Here is a 7,042-nt window from a genome sequence, read left to right on the forward strand (position 1 = left end):
GTAGATCTAGAGAAATAGGACTGAAGTCAGCAACATAATTTCCCTTCTGATTGCTTAATAGTCAGTGATGCACAAAAACTTAGTGGCCTCTGCCAAATGTTAAGGTTTTATCAAGCTTTAGTCTATTATATAAATATCTAGGCTTAGTAAGGAGCAGGGCTACTACTTTTGCAAGAGTCTTCATTGATTCTACATTCTTATCTCGAAGAACTATCAATATTTATTATTTTTTTTAGCGATAATTATATTATCGGAACAGAAAAATTTTGAATCAGGAATTCACGTATCATAATAATTCTTTAGAAAAGAAACCACTCTAAGGTTGATAAAATTTTCATTAATTTTTGAATAAAGTTTTATTTAAGTATTTAGCACTTAACATTAAATGATTAAGTTATAATTCACTAAATTAAATTTTAAGAATAATTACGTTAACAAACTTCTGTTGGATTTTTCCATTCCATTTTCCGAATTCTTTCATCTCATTCCTTCAATATTGAAGTATTTCTTCATAAACTCAAACTATCTTTATTAAGCTGGTTAGTATCTTAAAAACTTTTACAAACTTCAAGAAATTTTACTAAAATGTTAACCATTTTCTGACCACAAAGAATATTTTCCATAGCAATTATTAGCTCATTTCTACCAACAATCAGAACATCGCACCACAACACATAATTTATAGTAAAAGTTTAACCAAAAAGGAATGCTTGCCTTTCTTTGCAGAAGCCACATTGAAGAATAAGAATCTCCAACTTTTGAATTTGTATTAAAGTTATTTCCGATTTGTCGAAATTTATATAACAAGTTGTATTCTCAACTTCAGTCTAGTAAATGGGTTGCTTATGGGCACAGCAATGAAGAAAAAACGCACCAAGCAAAACGAAAATGAAAAACAAGTAAACGCCTTAAAATATGCAACATATGGCATAGGCACAGCAGTTACCAGACCATAGCGTACAAATGGGCATTGTTTCTAATAAAGTCGTAAATCAATTATGTTTTTATACGAATTTGTTGCTCGATGCTCAATGCTCGATGCTCGAGACGGTGTCTTAACTTGTATTGGTAACTGCAAATTGAAAGGAAATGAGAAAAATTGATTTATAGCGCCGTTTAGATCTCAGGAGTTTAGCTTGTCTAGTAAAATACCATAATAGTCATGATTGTGATTTTTTGCCGCATTTAAATGAAAAATATTTCAATTTAGAAAGTTGCAAAAATATGAATACAAACCAGTCTCCTCCTTTTTGCTTTTAGGGAACATGTTTCACATTTTTACATTCCCCCTAGTGTTTTTGCAAAAGAGTTGCCAACCACAAAATAGCGAAAGTTTTAAGAAAAGTGATTTAACTTTTGATGATTTTGTATTTTAATTTTAAATATTTATGTTGAACTAAAAAAAAATATTTGAAAAAAATTGGAAAAAAAAGACCGTGTAGGAAAATTATTTTTAGTTGCATTTAAATGGAGAAAAGGATATTCCAATATACTTTGAAATTCGCGCAACAATACTCTCACCCCTGAGGTTGTAGTCAAAATTTTACACATTTTAGTAAAAATATTTCTGCAAAAACGAGTGTGTAGTGTGAAGTGAATGGTGTAAAGTTAAATTTTGCACAAATTATTGGCAAGTCTGTTACCAGTGTTTCACTTAAATTTTTACGAGAATAGTTGAGACTGCTCTAGAGGATTTCCGAAGGTGAGTGCGAGATAAAAATTTAGAAGTTTTAGAGAATTTTTCCATTAATGTTGAACTTACTACCCTTTGAGCAAAATGTACACCCGTGATAATAACAATTTGTGTGTATATTCAAGTGCTTTATAGAAGTCGGTTTTATAGAATGATTTTATAAACTATGTATGTCCAAAATATTACGCTGAGGTGTTATGCAAAATGAAGAAAGAAAAAGTGTACTGAGGGCGAATTTTTTTTAAACTCTTATTAAGTTTTCCAACTCTTGAATTGTGGCATATATATACTTTAATTTTTATGTATGTTTACTTATTGCATTTCATGTTTTATTACATTTTTATGGAGCACATTACGCCTGAAATTCGATTTTCTCGCGAAAATAATGCTCAATATAATAAAAGAAGAAATTTACTGAATGGACACAAATAAAGGCCCCACAACGGCATATGCCATATGTGTGTATTGTAGTAGAATTGTGGCACATACTTCCCTAACCTTTCCATCTTGTAAGTTGTTTTGTATTAATAATGCAACAAGGCAATTCTCTGTACGATAATAAAACCGAGAAACATAAAATTGACGCTCCACGTTGATGTTGTAAAATATTTTAAGGTAAATATAAGTACATGAATACTGCAGCACTCAAATGTATCACATCAACATACAAATATATATATATATATACGACTTAGAATATATAAAACGTACAAAAAGCAAACTCAATTTTTGCCTAACGCAATCATTATGTACCTCATATATTCATGAGAGAAAAAGGCAGTCAAGTTGTTGTAATTTTGTTGTTGCAACGGTAATAAAAAGCAAAATTATGGCACAAAGTTGTAAAAATACTCGTGCACATGTAAATAGAAGTCATATTACACTACCAGTAGAATTGTACAAGTACATACCGATCCTTTGCGTCCTGGAAAACTAAAGAACACATCTGGCCCATTTCTATGTGGCATTTGACGGAGTACATTCAGTAGTTTGGCGGAGTGACGTGGCCATTTGCCATTAAACGCCTTCATTGTGCCGAAGAGTAATTTTAGTTCTTTAACTGTTATGCTGTAGCTGGCCAAGACACCAAGCATCTCGATAAGCAAATCTGTAAGAAGAAATGAAATATTACTTAAAATTTGAATTACGGAAGATGAAAAGGAAATATAAACAAATATTAAAATAATATGGAACAGTATACAGATAAGTATTTACATACAGGAGGAATTAAACTATATCCAATAATTTTATAGCTATGGTAATATGACACCACATAGTAACCGTTAATAGTAAAGTAGATTATAATGATAGCTTTTGTGTAAAGAACGTTTAGGAGCACACCATGGTACCGCTCCACAGTAATTAGGTAGATTATTAGGACTGTGTTTGCATAAGCAATGCTTAGCAGCTTTTATGAAACCAAATCATTAGGGAATGACAGAAGAAAAAATAAGGATAACCAACACCAACTGTAGTCAGGTTAAGATGCGACAAAATAAATTTAATTAGAATATTAAACTGACAAAATTGTGGATAGTTTACAAAGGTAGTATTCATATTTTGCTTTTTTCTTAATATTTAGCTCAATTTTTTCTTAATATTTAACTTTAGCTCAACTTGAACGACATTTTTCCATCTCGCTGACATGTAGAGTAAAAAGCTAGATGTCCTAAATCTCTGCAACTTTTTTGAGAAAGATGTCTCACTTTAAATATATGGTACCTTAAGTTTGTTACTTTGATGCTTCTATATATTGTTAATTAAGCTGGTTATAGAATTATATATATTGTTGAGTTTATCTGGAATTATAATCTTATATTTCAATATTTCTTATTAGGGACGCAAACTGGGTTAATTTATAAACCGTTGAAAACTTTTTAACACATAATGATATGATAATCCATTTGAGGATAAATTGCTTTTGTTCATTTGAACAACAGTCTATACTATACTATACTTTGCGTATGATAAAGTGCTACTCTTATGGCTAAAAAATTTCATTCCAATATTATATATTGAGGCCACTAAATTAAGTTATTTTAACAAGAACAAAATTTGTATAATCTGTTGGATAAAAGCGATTTATTAGCCTAACATGTTATAGGTAACATTACTGTTTGTAGAGTGCGAACATTGTCATCGTATAGAGCCATTTTAATATATTTTACAAAAATACTTGTCCGAGTATTTAAAACAAAAACAAGTACCTGAAAACTTTAAGAAACTCAATCATGTCTAGCACATATGTACTTACATTAAATGTAATTGCACTTTACTATAATATGCACTTTTATGTGTTCTACTCCTCCTCCACTAAAGTCATGTTGGAGTTCAAAGTTAGTTGCTTGTTGGAGCATTCAAAAAATTGTCCATTAAAGTTCAATTCACAGTTTGCTGTCCAATTCGAAAAATCATTTTATCGATATTTGAACTGTTATTTTTTTCATGTTGTTATACACTGAGAAAAATCTAGTAATATGGCGTATAGAATGCATTTTAAGCATATCACGTATTTTTATTATTGCTACTTTATATGTGGCATTGTAAGAAGCTGGCTGGTACAATATATGACTAACTACATATTTATATATTTATTACAATATACATTTTATTTAAGTGAGAGAATCAAGTTATAGTTTTTGAGTATTTTGGTCACGTTTTGTAGAAAATCATCAGTGATGTAATAACAATGAGAAATAAATATGTGCCCAAAAGGTTGATTTACTCTTCAATATAAAGGAATAAAAACAATTTTTATTAATATGCAACTGATGAATATTTTTGTTAAATTAATGTTATTGTATTTATTGTATTATTCTTTGAGATAAAAGTATAATAACTAAGAATTATTTAAACTACAAAACAAAAATAAATCGTATATATATTGTTAAAATTGAATCAAATCAAATAAAATTATATTAAATCATATTATAATAAAAAATTCTATAAAAAAAATTCAGGAAACACCATTTTAACTTAATTTAAACACAGAAAATTATTATCAGTTCTTAATAAAAACTTTTTTTTATTAAATTGATTTCTATACCGCATTAACTGACATATTTTAAAAACTCTATAAACTATTTTATTATAAAATCAAATCTGAATCAAGTCAAACTAACGCAATCTTTCTTTTAAAAAGAGTTAGGAAACACCATTTTAATTTAATTTAAACTCAGAAAATTATTTTCAGTTCTTAATAAAAGCTTTTTTTTATTAAATTGATTTTTATAGTGCATTTGATCACATATTTTAAAAACTCTAAGAACTATTTTATTATAAAATCAAGTCTGAATCAAGTCAAATTATCGCAATCTTTCTTTAAAAAAGAGTTAGGAAACACCATTTTAACTTAATTTAAAGTTATAAAAACTGTTTTTTATTAAATTGATTTTTATGGTGCATTTGATCACATATTTTAAAAACTCTAAGAACTGTTTTACTATAAAATCAAGTCTGAATCAAGTCAAACTAACGCAATCTTATGGTAGAAAAATTTATTTTCGTTTGTTTTATCACATAATCCTTTGCCTCAAATTAAGCTACAGTCATTCAAATTAATTTCCTTCTCTACAGCCCAACATACGTTACAGGGATTTCTTTCAGCATCGACGTCGAGCGAAACTTTTATATCAATTTATCAAGGCACACACATACATACGCACGTACGTCACCATTGCACTGCTTTTATTGACTTCGTCGGCATATCATCTCTTCGCTCGAACGTACACAGACGTGCATGTGAGTATATAAACCGAATTTACTGTCCTCATTACGATGCCAATATGAGCGTTCACAATTAAAACAATGTAATATGGCGCAAACAAAATGAAGTTGCCACATGACAGCTTCTGTTGAAGTTAACTTGTTTATTTATTGTATTTGTATGTGTGAGTGTGTGCGTTTACAGCCATAAAGATTGGCAAGTCTTTGCACATATGCTAAATTAGCTGGTAGCAGGCAGGCAGGCGTGCATGGCTTCCGCTCTGTGTAGCTCTGTGTAGTTGTGGCATATGCCTCTACTTTTTATGAGCGCTTTTTGTGTTAAAAGCAAATTTTATGTCTATACGGATTTTAGTGATATTAGAGGGTTCGATAGAATATGATAACGTGTCTTATAGAATCTAATTTCAAAGCGTAAAAATTCAAATTTGAGCGAATCTACATTTGCCAGAAATGTTTCTTAGTGACTTATAGAAAAAATTATTTTATAACATTAAATTGAAGTTGAAAAAGATAAAGATATATTTTTTCTTACTATTGTTTTAAAGGTTAATTTAGTTATGACATTAACATATACAAAAATACGCCTAACATAGGATATCATCATATGATTAATAAATAACAAACAAATAATTAAGGAATGTATAACTAATTAAAGTTGAGATCAGGATATTGTATTAGTAGTTATGATATGCAGGCCAATCATTGAATTTTTAGAAAAGTATTGAGCAATCAACAAAAATATAGGCGTTAATTTGTTTCGGGTTGCTCCATAGGCACTTTATTTTGCTTTTTTGGTCATATTTTGTAATGACTGCATTGGAATTGATAGGATGGGCATTTGAGAATAGTGAAGAGATTCGCAAAGACTTAAACGATGTATATATAGAGGGTCTTCCAAATTGTTATAGTGTTAATTGTTTAGGTGTGGCCAGTATAGACTTCAGTGAGATATCTATACAAGGTCAGTGATCTTGCACTGCCATCGAAAGAAAATTTGTTTTATCGGAAGTAATTGTGTACAACATCGACAGTTTCATCGGAAGTCAATGTGTATAACATTGACAGTTATTATACGGAAGGCAGTCTTCAATTGCTTTTCGTAACAATAATTTCTGTAGAAACTGTTCCCATCATTGACTTTACCTACATGCCAATATTGTAGTTACTTTAATCGACTTATTTCACATTTACGGAACAGTTGCGAATCCCTTGTCTAAGCAGAATATGTACCGTTCAAAAACCTCATTGGAGTTGCGGAAATTGTGAGAATATTGAATCGAAAAACATTTTGTAAACAGCTTTTTGTTTTGTTTTAAAGTAGTAATAAATTAAAATTTTATAAATAAGTATTTAAAATACACAATACATCATTATACGTCGTTAGAGTGAATTATTCTTTTATAAATTTTGCAATTCTAAAATTTCTATAATATGTTTTTATACTAAAAAGAGCTGGCAAAATTCTTGGCAAGCAAAATTGAATAATACCACTGAGGAACGGCTACTTGGCTCGAATTCCAGACAAAGGATTTTAATGTAAAAATTGACAAATTACTTCGAATTAGCGTTATCACAACGCACACGTCTGTGTTTAATACGTGAATGAAAGCAATCCCGCAAATG

This window comes from Teleopsis dalmanni, chromosome 1 (genome assembly GCF_002237135.1).
Source record: "Teleopsis dalmanni isolate 2A chromosome 1, ASM223713v2, whole genome shotgun sequence".
In the NCBI taxonomy this organism is placed as follows: Eukaryota; Metazoa; Arthropoda; class Insecta; order Diptera; family Diopsidae; genus Teleopsis; species Teleopsis dalmanni.